The sequence below is a fragment of the Triticum dicoccoides genome, chromosome 6B (genome assembly GCF_002162155.2).
Source record: "Triticum dicoccoides isolate Atlit2015 ecotype Zavitan chromosome 6B, WEW_v2.0, whole genome shotgun sequence".
NCBI lineage: Eukaryota > Viridiplantae > Streptophyta > Magnoliopsida > Poales > Poaceae > Triticum > Triticum dicoccoides.
Genome location: NC_041391.1, coordinates 600,134,629 through 600,148,137, shown reverse-complemented (window position 1 = coordinate 600,148,137; position 13,509 = coordinate 600,134,629).

Genomic DNA, 13,509 nt, shown 5'->3' with positions numbered 1-13,509 from the left:
TGGGTAAGGACACCGCAAGATTGAACCCAAAGTTAAGCACTTCTCCCATTGCAAGAACTACCAATCTAGTTGGCCAAGCCAAAAAGGATAATTCGAAGAGACTTGCAAAGATAACTCAATCATACATAAAAGAATTCAGAGAAGAATCAAATATTTTCCACAGATAATACTGGATCATAAACCCACAATTCATCGGTCTCAACAAACACACCACAAAAAGAAGATTACATCGAATAGATCTCCACGATAGAGGGGGAGACCATTGTATTGAGATCCAAAAAGAGAGAAGAAGCCATCTAGCTACTAGCTATGGACCCGAAGGTCTGAAGTAAACTACTCACACTTCATCGGAGGGGCTATGGTGATGATGTAGAAGCCCTCCATGGTGAATGCCCCCTCTGGCGGAGCTCCGGAACAGGCCCCAAGATGGGTTCTCGTGGATACAGAAGGTTGCCGTGGTGGAATTAGGTTTTTGGCTCCTGTTCTGATCGTTCGGGGATACGTAGGTATATATAGGAGGAAGGAGTACGTCGATGGAGCGTCAGGGGGCCGAGGAGGTAGGGGGCGCGCCCAGGGGGGCGCCCTCCACCCTCGTGACCGCCTCTGTTACTGCTTGGAGTAGGGTCCAAGTCTCCTGGATCACGTTCGGTTGGAAAATCACGTTCCGAAAGGTTTCATTCCGTTTGGACTCCGTTTGATATTCCGTTTCTTCGAAACACTGAAATAGGCAAAAAAACAGCAATTCTGGGCTGGGCCTCCGGTTAATAGGTTAGTCCCAAAAGTAATATAAAAGTGGCAAATAAAGCCCAATATAGTCCAAAACAATAGATAAAGTAGCATGGAGCAATCAAAAATTATAGATACATTGGAGACGTATCAACTAGTGCCTTAGTGATCGTGCGGAGACCCCGCAGAGCAGGACTAGGGGTGTTATCTCCTAGGAGAGCCCCGAACCTGGGTAAAGTGCGCCGGCGTTCGTGTCTACACCTCATCCCGCTTCCAGGCACCGGTGAGGTTCTACTCGCTCCCACCATGATAAGCCATCCTTTGGCATATGTCGCACCCAACCCCCAACACATATAATCCAATCGACCGCCTCCGGGCACCGAGACGTAGGGCTTTTACTTCCACCGTGAAGGGCCTGAACTCGTAAATCTTGTGCGTAAAACTTCACCTAGCTGAGATCTTGCCTCCTCATACCTACCCTCCATTCTACTATTAGTCTTAGGACCACGACAGTTGGCGCCCACCATGGGGCCGGTATCTTAGCGACTTTTTGGTGAAGCTGTGATTTTTCTGATCCCTAGAGGTTTCCGGCGGTGGATTGGCTGAGGGACCACGAGATCCATCTTGGCGTGCTCGTCTTCGTCACCGACGAATCCGCCTGGCTTCAGGAAGCTCCCCTTGACGTCGAGGCACTCCCCGTCCATGGGGCGACGCACTTCCGCGCGTGTGTACGTGGCGTCCTTCTCCGGCGGCCGTCGACCCAGTATCGGTCAGCTCCCGTGGTGTCCTCACTCCCCGCTGTTTGCCGTCGCATGCGATCTGGTCGATCACGGCTTCAGCGGTGGGTGAAACATGCGGTGGCTCGTCAGTCGGCCACCCATCAAGTCGCGGCAATCAAGCTCGACGAAACTCTCTACGGCCTATTCGACCTGTCGACTAGCTCCGTCGAGACCGCATCCGAGTGTGATAGCAGCGACCCTGCGGCTGAAGTCTTGATGGTCGACGGACCACGTAGTCTGCCTGGCTTCCGCCGCGACGACGGCGGTGATTGCGGCAGAGATCCATCGCGTGTTCACGAGGAATACCGTCCCGAATCCCTCTCTTCACAGCAGAGAGAAGAACTTCGTTGCTGCAACATGGATGCACTGCACATGCCCATCGTTGGAGAAACCCCCGAGGCTCGGGCCTTGGAAGAGGTGCGCCTAGCTAATTTGGCTGAGCGCACTCGACTGGAGAACCTTCAGCATGCACTCGACGAGCGTGCTCGGGAGCAGATCCCTGAGTCCAATCGATGATAGTTTTTTCCGCCTCAACCTAAGGTATACCGCACTCCGATTCAAAATCTCACGACTGCGGCCCGTATAGCAGAATCAATTCAGCCTTCCCAGTCGGAGGCTGGCAGAGTTTGATGCAGATCCGGGCCTTACTCCAGGCAACAGGAGAACAGAACACAACGGTGTCTCAGTCGTGGAATAGAATTCATAGCAGGTCCATGATGGCGGATACAGTTCAGTCGGCCCACAGCCCAAGATCTCCCCTGCGGCATGAAGGTCGTGGGCATCAGCAGGATCAGCACAGGAACCATGGGCAGCGTGATCACCAACTCGGCCGTGATGACCGTCATCAAGTGCCCACACCTCCTCCGAGGAGTGGATCGTATGTGCCTCGACGATATGATGACAGACGCCCTTACAATGGCAAGCGCAGAGTACCGGTCGACCCAAGAGAGCCTGGCTTTGATGCGAGATGTATTCTCGTTCAAGGTCTAATCGACCGAAACAGAGTGCACAGGGAGGGCCTTGACAGAGATCGTCCGACTAGCAGCAGAGTTCATGTTTCGGGTCCTGAATGTTTCAGCAGAGCCATCAGGGCTGCAGTGATTCCTCCGAACTTCAGGTTGGCGACTGGAGTCAGCAAGTTCACTGGAGAGTCCAAGCCTGACACTTGGCTTGAGGATTACCGAGTGGCTATGCAGATTGGTGGCGCTAATGATGAAGTGGCCATGAAGCATCTTCCTCTGATGTTTGAAGGGTCAGCCAGAGCGTGGCTGACTCAGTTAGCCCCTAGCAGTATATTCAGTTGGGAAGAGCTTGCCCGAGTATTCGTCAGAACTTTTGAGGGTACTTGCAAGCGACCAGCAGGATTAATAGAATTGCAGCATTGCGTGCAAAAACCGAGTGAAACTCTAAGGGATTACATTCATAGGTGGTCCACTTTGCATCACATAGTGGAAAATGTATCTGAGCACCAAGCAGTGTGTGCCTTCAAGGAAGGCATTAAATATCGAGAGTTAGTCCTGAAGTTCGGTCGGACTGGAGATATGTCTCTGACTCGGATGATGGAAATAGCCACTCGGTACGCTAACGGAGAAGAAGAGGATCGACTCCGTAGTGGAAAGAGTAAACCAGTCGGCCAGGACGCCGGTGGAGGCAATTCCAATCAAAAACAGAAGCATAAGGCTGAACCCGCAGCGCCTGGTGAAACTGCGGCAGTAGTTCAAGGAAAGTTTAAAGGAAAACCTGAGGGGCCCTGGACCCCTAAGAAGGTAAAAGATCAAGCCGGAAATGATGTGTTGGATTTACCATGTCACATTCATACAAAGAAGGATGAAGAGGGTAATCTGATTTATCCTAAGCACACCACTCGGCAATGTCGACTCCTGAGCCAGCAATTCTGAGAGAAACAACCCAGTGAAAAGGAAAAGGAGTCGGACAAAGACGAGGATAATAAGGAAGACGATGGTTATCCTAAGGTCAATTCCACCCTGGTGATTTTTGCTGATGTTGAGAGCAAAAGTCGATTGAAAGTTATCAATAGAGAAGTAAATATGGTTGCTCCAGCAACGACGACATACCTGAAATGGTCACAAACAGCCATCACATTCGACCAGTCTGATCACCCGGCGCATATAGCCACTCCTGGGAGGCAAGCATTGGTGGTCGACCCAGTTGTTGAAGGCACTTGACTGACCAAAGTGCTAATGGATGGTGGTAGCGGCCTGAATATCCTTTATGCTGAAACCTTAAAAGGGATGGCCATTCCGATGTCCAAGCTTAGCGAAAGCAATATGGGTTTTCATGGCGTTATCCCTGGAAAGAAAGTCGAATCACTTAGCCAAATCGCCTTTGACGTAGTTTTCGGTGATTCCAAGAATTACCGCAAGGAGAAGGTTACATTTGAAGTAGTGGATTTCCAGAGTTCTTATCATGCTATTCTGGGTAGGCCTGCTTATGCACGTTTTATGGCTCTATCGGATTTCGGGTTCCGGCAGACCCTTGAGGTTCGAACACTAGGGTGCGCACAAAGATCTTTCCCCTACCAGCTCACGTCTCGAAGTCTCGCAAAGATCTAAGCAAGAAAGATGAACACACAAGGGACACGAGATTTATACTGGTTCAGGCCACCATTGTGGTGTAATACCCTACTCCAGTGTATGGTGTGGTGGATTGCCTCAGGGGCTGATGATGAACAATACAAAGGGAGAACAGCCTCGCGAGGGGCTGTTCTTGAGCTGGTGCGATGAACTGCTAGGATGAGTTCAGTCGCTTCTCTCTCTCTCTCTCTCTCTGATCGATCTGTTCTCTCGACGATCCCCCTCTACTCTGTGGTGGCTAGTCCTATTAATAGAGGGAGGCCCTGGGCCTCTTCCCAAATAATGAGCGGGAAGGGCGCCCACAATTGGCCATTTTGAAGGGGAACATCTAGTACACTTATCCTGACTAAAGTTGGTCTTCGGCTGCCAAAGGCTCTGACGATGACGCCGTCCTGGGCTCCACGGTGACCTCCATCCTGCCGTTCTGCTGGTCTTGGTCTTGTTGCACCGAAACGGTAACCTTTGCCGGATGCCTTGTCCTGTGCTTGCCCCCTTTGCACCGAAAGGGAAACAAGGACACTGCGTAGGCCGGCGCCCGCCTGGCACCCGCCTGGTCTCAATCGTCATGGCTTGTGTCACGGGCTCCTCGGGAGGTACCCTGCCTTGATCTCTCCGACTCCTCGCGAGCCTGCCTGAGGAGGCTGCTCCTGAGGAAGCTTCTTGTCATCCGCCCTGTGAGGCTCGGCCCCTCGCGAGGGTCTTGAGCTTGAGCTGATGAAGCTAGGCTGCATTGGGCCCCCACTTGTGCCACGCCATAGGCCGCAGGCAGGCAAGTCTGGGGACCCACGTACCCAAAACGCCGACAGTAGCCCCCGGGCCCAAGGCGCGCCCGGACTTGGCTTAGCAGAGAAGCGAAGGGGCAAGTGCGAAGCGCCGCGGGCCCCAACAGCCTGTGGCCTTGGGCACTGTGTGGCGATTGATTGGACGTGGGCGTCTCCGCTTCCCCATGATGCCTCAACAACCGCCCATCTGACAAAAAGAGGTGTCGGGCCAGACTTACCTGCTTTGTTCTCGCTTGCCTTGTTCCAGATCCCCTTTCTCGCTCTTCTCCTTCCTGCTTCCGAAATCCTCCAGATCTGCCTCAATCCTTCCCATCCGACAAGCCATGGCTCCTGGCAAGACCCCGACCGAGGCCTGGTACTCACCGGCTCTGGATCCCCCAAATGTGTCGGAGAAGAATCTCGCCCTCATGCGCCTGAGGACGGTGGCGCAGGGCAATGTGGGAGAGATTGTGTTCAAGGCCGTCTCCGACCAGCCTGAAGGCAAGGGGAGCACCTTCTACCCGCTCTTTGTGAGCGCCATCATCGCCGGTCTGGTGCCCCCTTTCTCCGAGTTCTTCCTTGTTGTTCTTCGCCTATACAACTTGCAAGCTTTGCACCTCCACCCCAACTCTGCTCTTCTCCTGGCGATTTTTGCCTACTATTTTGAGGCTCACGTTGTGGTAAAGCCCTCAGTGGCCTTGCTGCGTCATTACTTTTACCTCCGGGTTTCTCGTGGCCCAATCACCGCATGCACAAGCTTCATCGCATACTCCAACTCCAATGCCATCTCGAAGCCAGGGAAGAGGATCAAAGGCTTCCGGAGCAAGTGGGTCATGGTGGACGCCGGGCGCATCCACCCCCGACTAGTGCTGCCTATGGGGCAGCCCAAGGCCGTTGATGCGTAGTCTCGCATGGAGCTTGTCGACCCCCGCGCGAGGGCAGTGCTGAAGAGGATGAACGCGGACCTGAGGCCCAGCAACCTGGGGGTGGCGAAGCTGACCGGGGCCACGCTCTTGAGGGAGTTCCTGGAGCACCGGGTGGCTCCACTCCGGGAGCACTCGCTCCCATTGTGGAGGCTTGGGGAAGCGGACGCTGCCCTTTGCTTGAGCTCTACAGCTCTGGCCGATGAAGATCTGGTTGCGGCCCTCCATTCCTTGGTCGGGGGAGATGTGGCGAGGCCGTAGGGTGCTCTCGTACCCCTGTTTCTTTGCGGCGATTGGGAGCAGGTGGTGAACGCCATGCCCACCTTCAACGGTGAGGGGCTTGTGTCCGTAGAGGCTCCCAGGGATCTGGCGGCGTTGCCGATGGTGAATGTGTCCTCCAGCGACTCCAGCGGGAGTGAGGAGGAAGAAGAGTCTGACTCTGAGGCGACTGGCGAGGAGTCGGGGGATTCCTTCCCTCGACGCAGGTCCCGCGCACTCCGTTCCATGCCGGACGATGAAGAGGCCGGCGCCAGGAGAGGAGGGGAGGATTCTCCCCTTGTCCCGAGGAAGGGCAGGTCGGGGCTGGTTCTCCCAGGATCCGCTCTGGCTCCGGGGCGGTCTGAGGCCAGCTCTGGCCTTCCCGACGCGCCCTCTGCTTCCGTGCCTCCCAAGGCTGACCCTAGCTGCAGGCTCTCGGGCTTCAAGTTTGGCCGGAGGCTGCTTGAGTCCGCGAACGACGACCAGTAAGTGCTCGATCCGTGCTTTGCTTTGTTTCTGCCGTCGAGGCTTGACGCCCGCATTTTTTTGGCCAGGCCGGCACCTGCAGCGAAGAAGTTGAAAAGGGCTTATGTGACCCTGCTTGAGGGGAGTTCGTCTGCCGGGGCAGTGGCTTCATCAGCAGGGCAAGGAGGCATCGAGGCTCGTGCCTCCCCTGCCCGGTCTTCCTCGCAATCCCAGCAGGGACACTCTGGAGAGGAGTCAACCCTCGTGGCCCCACTGACCCTAGAGGTGCCTGGGCTTGATGCTACTGCTGAGATGCCCAAGGCCCAGGAGGCTCCTTCCTCCCAAGCCGTGATCACACTACCGTCCTCTCTGCCTGCTCCACCGGCTCCCGTCTCTTATGATCCTTCTGCCGTCTTGGACCAGGCCGCCAACGAACTGAGCCGGCTGCGGGAGGATCTCCAGAGCATGGACCCCCGCCTGGTGGTCGAGCGCCTAGAGCTAGTTTCTGGCTGGGCCTGCTCTGCCGCCTCTGTCCGAGCAGCGTTGAGCCAGGCTGCGTCTGCCTCCGACGAGGAGAAGCAAGCCGCCCGCCAGGCCAAGGCTGCTCGCGATGTTGCCCAGGGCGACGCTGCGGATGCCCGGGGCCACTGCAAGACGCAGGAGGTCGAGCTGCAAGGCCTGCGTGATGAGCTCGCGAAGGAGGTACGCATCCGCCAGGAGAAGGAGGATGAGATGAAGGCTCGGGAGGCTGCCGTCAAGGACCGGGACGCCGAGCTTGATGAATGCCACGGTCGGTTGGAGACGCTGGAGCGGGCGCTGAAGGTGGAGAGAACCGAGCTAGACCGCCAGGCGAAGGTCCTAGCCGAGGATCGAGTGGCTTTCGCCAAGCTGGAGGAGAAGGCTCGTGCTACACTGAAGATGCTCTATGAGGGCGTCTTAGACAAGCCATTGGCTGGCAAAGAGGATGGCCCTGCCGAGCTGCTTCCCTTCCTGGTCCGTGCGCTTGAAGATGTCACGTACGGCCTTGGCCCTACGACCGAGGCCGAGGCGCGTGCCCTGTCATCTGCAGCGCTGACGCGCGTCCTTAGCCACGTCTACCTTCGCGACCCCAACGTCGACCTCGAGAGTCTGCTGGACCCTGTGAGTGGCGACCTCGCCGCCGCTGCTGCTGAGGCCGTGAAGGGCCGAGCCGAGGCTTTGTTGGGGAGGTTATGTGCCTTCAGCACCTTGCCCAAGCGCGACGCCGCCAGCTCCGCGGCCTCAGGCGGCGGAGCCTCCACTGGAAAGTGATCCCCTCGCAGCTTCTGTCCTGCTTTAATTCCTGCAACATGCACCATGCCTCGTGGAGGCGTTTAAACTCGTGTTTGGCGTCGTGAAACAATCTATGGCTTGTAATATTTGCTTTTGAATTCCCTAGAATTTGCATTTTCCCTCCTATTTGCTTGTGTTCTATGTCAGTAGGGCCCGACCCCGCGCATTACCTTAGCCGCCGTTAGCCCAGACCGGAAACCAGGACGGGACTAAGGAGTGAGGGGCTACATGGCAAGTTAGGCTCCTGAGTCGCGATGCTCAGAAGGCCCCTTGACACGCTAACAGCAAGTAGGGAAGGGAGGCGTAGGAGTGGATTTGTCGTTCTACATCGGCAGGGCCCGGCCCCACGCATACCTCAGCCGCTGTTAGCCCCGACCGGAAACCAGGACGGGACTAAGCAGTGAGGGCTACGTGACCAGTTAGGCTCCTGAGTCGCGGTGCTCAGGAGTCCCCTTGACGTGCAAACCAGCTTTTGTACCTTGGCTCTGCTCGGGGAGGGGCACTCTACGACCAGGTCCGAGGGACCTGGATGGGTGGCGTGCGTTCAGGCGTGGCCCGGGCGCAGCCCCCGTGTCCAGCCCCCTCGCGCAGCACTCCCGAGGGGAGGCGTTGCGATGTGCCAGACACTGAGCTCTGGGATCCCTGAGGTTGGTACGGCCATCATCCGCCCTCTGTTGTTTATCACCAGCGCGGAGCATAGCGCTTCCGTATGTGTACGGGCATAGCCGCTCCTCGGCAGTGTCGTGAGCCGGCATGGAGGATGGTGCTTCCACTGGTACGTGGGAGGGGGCTCCCCTCCGGGAGGAGCCCCCGGGGCGTGTACAGCCCCGCCCTGACATGTGGCCAGCACAGTAGGGCTAGGAGAGGTGTATCTGGGCACCCGTGAGCCAGCGCGGGACTCACGAGGCCCTACCTCAAGGCAGGTTACGCCTGGCTCTGGGCCTTTATCAACGGTGTGTTCCTGCATGGTGGTTAGAATGCAAATGCTCTACGTCCTCAGGTCCTGGCCCTCGAGCGAGCTCAGCCGCTGCTGGTATGATAGGTCACGATGTCGTGGGTCAAGGCCAGGGGGTGAGGGCTGGAGAGCTAGTAAAAGCCCATGAGTCGCGATGCTCAGGTGCCCCCCTTTTAACGTGCAAGCGCTTTGCATGCGAGCAGGTCCGCGATAAGCAGCAGATGATAACCATGGGTGCCAGGTTAAGCTCGGAGGAGCAAATCCATTTCAGATAGATGCGGAAAAAGTAAATGCCACTAGGTCTAGCCCGAGCAGCTTGGGGATAATGCAGCCCGAGGGGCGCCCCCAATAAGGTAGGTAAAGAGCATAAGCAAAACGGATACACGCCGCAAGGACAGACCCACGCGACCTGGGATGATGCAGCCCTGCGGGCGCTCCCAGCTGAAAATGGAACTTTGAAAGACGTCACCTGATACCGTTGCAGAGAGAGTGTCGGAGTAGCTGACAACGCATGGTGAAGAAGCCACCCCTCACGAGCCTTCGGAGCCCTGAGCCTCGGGAGGCTCTAGGGGTCCGGGCGGCTCCTCAAGGTCCGTCTCCATCTCCTCCAGGAACGCGCGGTGCCTGGCCACCTGAGCTTCTAGGATGCTCCTTGAGGGAGTCCCGGACTAGGGGGTGTCCGGATAGCCGAACTACCATCATCGGCCGGACTCCAAGACTATGAAGATACAAGATTGAAGACTTCGTCCCGTGTCCGGATGGAACTTTCCTTGGCGTGGAAGGCAAGCTTGGCGATACGGATATGTAGATCTCCTACCTTTGTAACCGACTCTGTGTAACCCTAGCCCTCTCCGGTGTCTATATAAACCGGATGGCCTTAGTCCATAGGACGAACAACAATCATACCATAGGCTAGCTTCTAGGGTTTAGCCTCCTTGATCTCGTGGTAGATCTACTCTTGTAACCCACATCATCAATATTAATCAAGCAGGACGTAGGGTTTTACCTCCATCAAGAGGGCCCGAACCTGGGTAAAAACATCGTGTCCCTCGTCTCCTGTTACCATCCGCCTAGACGCACAGTTCGGGACCCCCTACCCGAGATCCGCCGGTTTTGACACTGACATTGGTGCTTTCATTGAGAGTTCCTCTGTGTCGTCGCGATCAGGAAGGATGCCTTCTCCTGTCTTTAAAGACGGCACCATCGTCAAGAGAGCTTTGGCCGCCGTCCAAACTGTCCGGCTAGGTGGTTTTCTTATGACTGCCTGTTCGGCCACCGCTCCGACGATGACCTCTCAGGTCATCAAAAGCGATCTTCACGTCAGCCCGAAATTCGCCGAGCAGTTAGATCCGATTGATCTCTCCTCTGTAAACGAGCTCTTGGATCGCATCGCCGCCCTGGGAGTCGGCACAGACTACGATCAAATTGGGCTTAAACCCGATCTGAGAGAGATCAACTCTCCTCAGGCCACCCACCACGTTGTCGTGGTAGAGGAAAAATGCGGCAACCCTTCTTCTACCTTGAAAACCAACTATGTCCGGATTCCCGATCCCTCCAAGCCGGATTCCTGTGATGGGACGGACGCTAATCAAATACTGAACTTAGAGTCAGGCATCGGACTAGATTCATTGGAAAGCATCCAGCAAGTCAAGCTTCCAAATCCGGAAACTTCTTGGCCTTTGAGCCTCAGATCGGGCGGGGTTCCGAACTTGATTTCACCCGCCCACCCAAACATAAGCGATCTATCTCGAATACGGCAAGAGCCCGATGAAACGGTACATCATTACTGGGCCAGATTCCTCCTGGTTATGAACAGGATAAAGGACTACTGCGAAGAAAGCGCGATTTCAATTTTCTGCAGCAATTGCACGGACAAGGGAATCATGAACGCCATAAGTCGTCCCGAAGTTACACGCTTCATCGACCTAGCGACTATCGTACAAAAATATTGTGCGGTAGAGAGTGCCAGGAACACCGAAACTAGGTTTTGGGACAGTCCGGCCTTGACCACAACCCTAGTCCGAAGTAAAAGGGTGCGCCATACTCAAGCACCTGGGTTAAAAACCAAAAGCAAATACCCCCTAAAGGGCATGGAACCGTACTAGAGGGCTGGCTCAACGGACCCTGCAAAATCCACAGTACGGAGGGCACCACTCCAACACACAGCCTTCGAGCATGTTGGATACTACAGCAGGTGGCCAAAAGTGGCGAAGGCTTTTTAGCCCCGGGCAAACAGCCCAGCAGTACCGGTACGGTATTAACAGTCTTCGAGACTTCCGCATCAAATAACATGCGAAAACGAACAATCCGCGGCCTCGCCGAAGTCTACCAAGTAGCAACAGCAAATCCATGGAGTGACACGGCTATCACCTGCAACGCCAGCGACGAACCTAAATTCCGAACAGCTAGAGCACCAGCCGCATTGGTCCTCAGTCCGATAGTGGACGGCTTTCGCCTTACCAAGGTACTCATGGATGGCGGCAGCGGATTAAACCTCATCTACGAGGAAACCCTTCCAAAAATGGATATTGACTGGAGCCGCATCGAGCGAAGCAGCACAACCTTCAGAGGGATAATCCCTAGTCGAGAAGTACGCTGCACAGGAAAAATCACACTAGATGTAGTGTTCGGCTCACCGGACAATTACAGATCCGAGGAGGTCACGTTCCAAGTGGCCCCATTCGGCAGCGGATATCACGCTTTGTTAGGGCGAGAGGCATTCACAATCTTCCAAGCTATACCCCACTACGGGTACATGAAGCTCAAACTGCCCGGACCCAATGGGATAATCACTCTTGCCAGCGATCCAGATACAGCACTCTGCGCTGAAAATAAGACAGCCGCACTGGCCCTAGAGGCATTGTCCGAAGCCCTAGCGGCAGAGGAACTAACTGCGCTGTGCTCCACGGTGGATAGGGACGATGTGATACTCGATAAGAGGTCCAAGTCCACCTCTTTTAAACCAGCAGACGAAATAGTCAAATTTCAGGTCCATCCAACGGACCCCACAAAGACGGCCTCCATTGGGGCACAATTAAGTCCTCATGTCGAAGCCGCACTACGAGAATTCCTTCGGGAAAATTGGGACATTTTTGCCTGGCACCCTTCAGGCATGCCAGGAATCCCACGCAGGCTAGCGGAGCACAGCCTAAACATCCTAAAAGGATTCAAGCCGGTGAAACAAGCTCTTCGGCGATTTTCCGAACCCAAAAGACATGCAATGGGAGAAGAGCTGGCCAAACTCTTAGAAGCCGGATTCATCAGAGATATAAAACATCCGGACTGGCTAGCCAATCTAGTAATGGTACCAAAAAAGGACAAATCCTGGCGCCTCTGCGTCGATTTTAAAGACCTTAACAAGGCCTGTCCAAAGGACCCTTTCCCCCTCCCTCGCATCGACCAAATCATCGATGCTACTGCAGGGCACGATTCATTGTGCTTCCTCGACGCATACTCCGGATACCATCAAATCAAGATGGCGGAGAAAGACCAGGCTGCAACGGCATTCATTACTCCATATGGGCCATTCTGCTTCAACACAATGCCCTTCGGACTCAAAAACGCTGGCGCAACATATCAGCGCATGATTCAAACATGTCTGGCTACCCAGATAGGCAAAATAGTAGAGGCATACGTAGACGATGTGGTCGTCAAGACCAAACACGTCGAAACTCTAGTAGAAGACTTGAGGGTGACATTCGACAACCTCCGAGCATATGACATTAAGCTCAATCCGGAAAAATGCGTCTTCGGCGTACCAGCCGGAAAGCTCTTGGGCTTCATCGTATCCGGTAGAGGAATTGAAGCAAACCCGGCCAAAATCCGAGCTCTGTCACAATTGGATATTCCAAAAGACCTCAAGCAAATACAAAAACTAACCGGATGCGTAGCGGCCTTAAGTCGCTTCATCTCCCGTTTGGGAGAAAAGGCTCTGCCCCTCTACCGCCTCCTCCGGCGCACCGAACATTTTGAATGGACGGATGCTGCCACAGCCGGACTCAAAGAAATAAAGGCCATACTGGCAACAAATCCGGTCCTTGCCGCGCCCAACCTGGGCGAACCTATGTTATTATATATCGCAGCAACACATCAAGTTGTCAGCGCGGTACTCGTCGTTGAGCGAGAGACAGAAGGGCACAGATTCCCTCTTCAAAAACCAGTGTAATACGTATCCACTGTTCTAACTCCATGCAAGTCCCGGTACCCACATTATCAAAAGATAGCATATGCGGTGTTCATGGCATCCCGGAAGCTGCGACACTACTTTCAAGAGTGTTCCATAATGGTGGCCTCCGAAGTACCTCTCAACGATATTATAAACAATCGCGACGCAACGGGCAGGATTGCAAAATGGGCTATTGAGCTCTTACCATTTGACATAACCTATAAACCACGGTGAGCTATAAAATCGCAGGTTCTGGCCGACTTCGTCGCCGAATGGACCGAAGCCGAACTCCCTAAAGAGTACGGCGCATACTCCAATTGGATCATGCATTTCGACGGATCCAAAATGTTGGCTGGCTTGGGGGCTGGCGTCGTCCTGACGTCCCCAACTGGAGACACAATCCAATACGTACTTCAAATAATGTACATGGACTCCAATAACGCAGCCGAATATGAGGACCTTCTACATGGCTTCCGGATGGCAATTTCCATGGGCATTCAACGCCTAGAGGTGCGCGGGGATTCAAACCTCGCAATATCCCAAGTAAATGGAGACTTTGATGCCAAAGATCC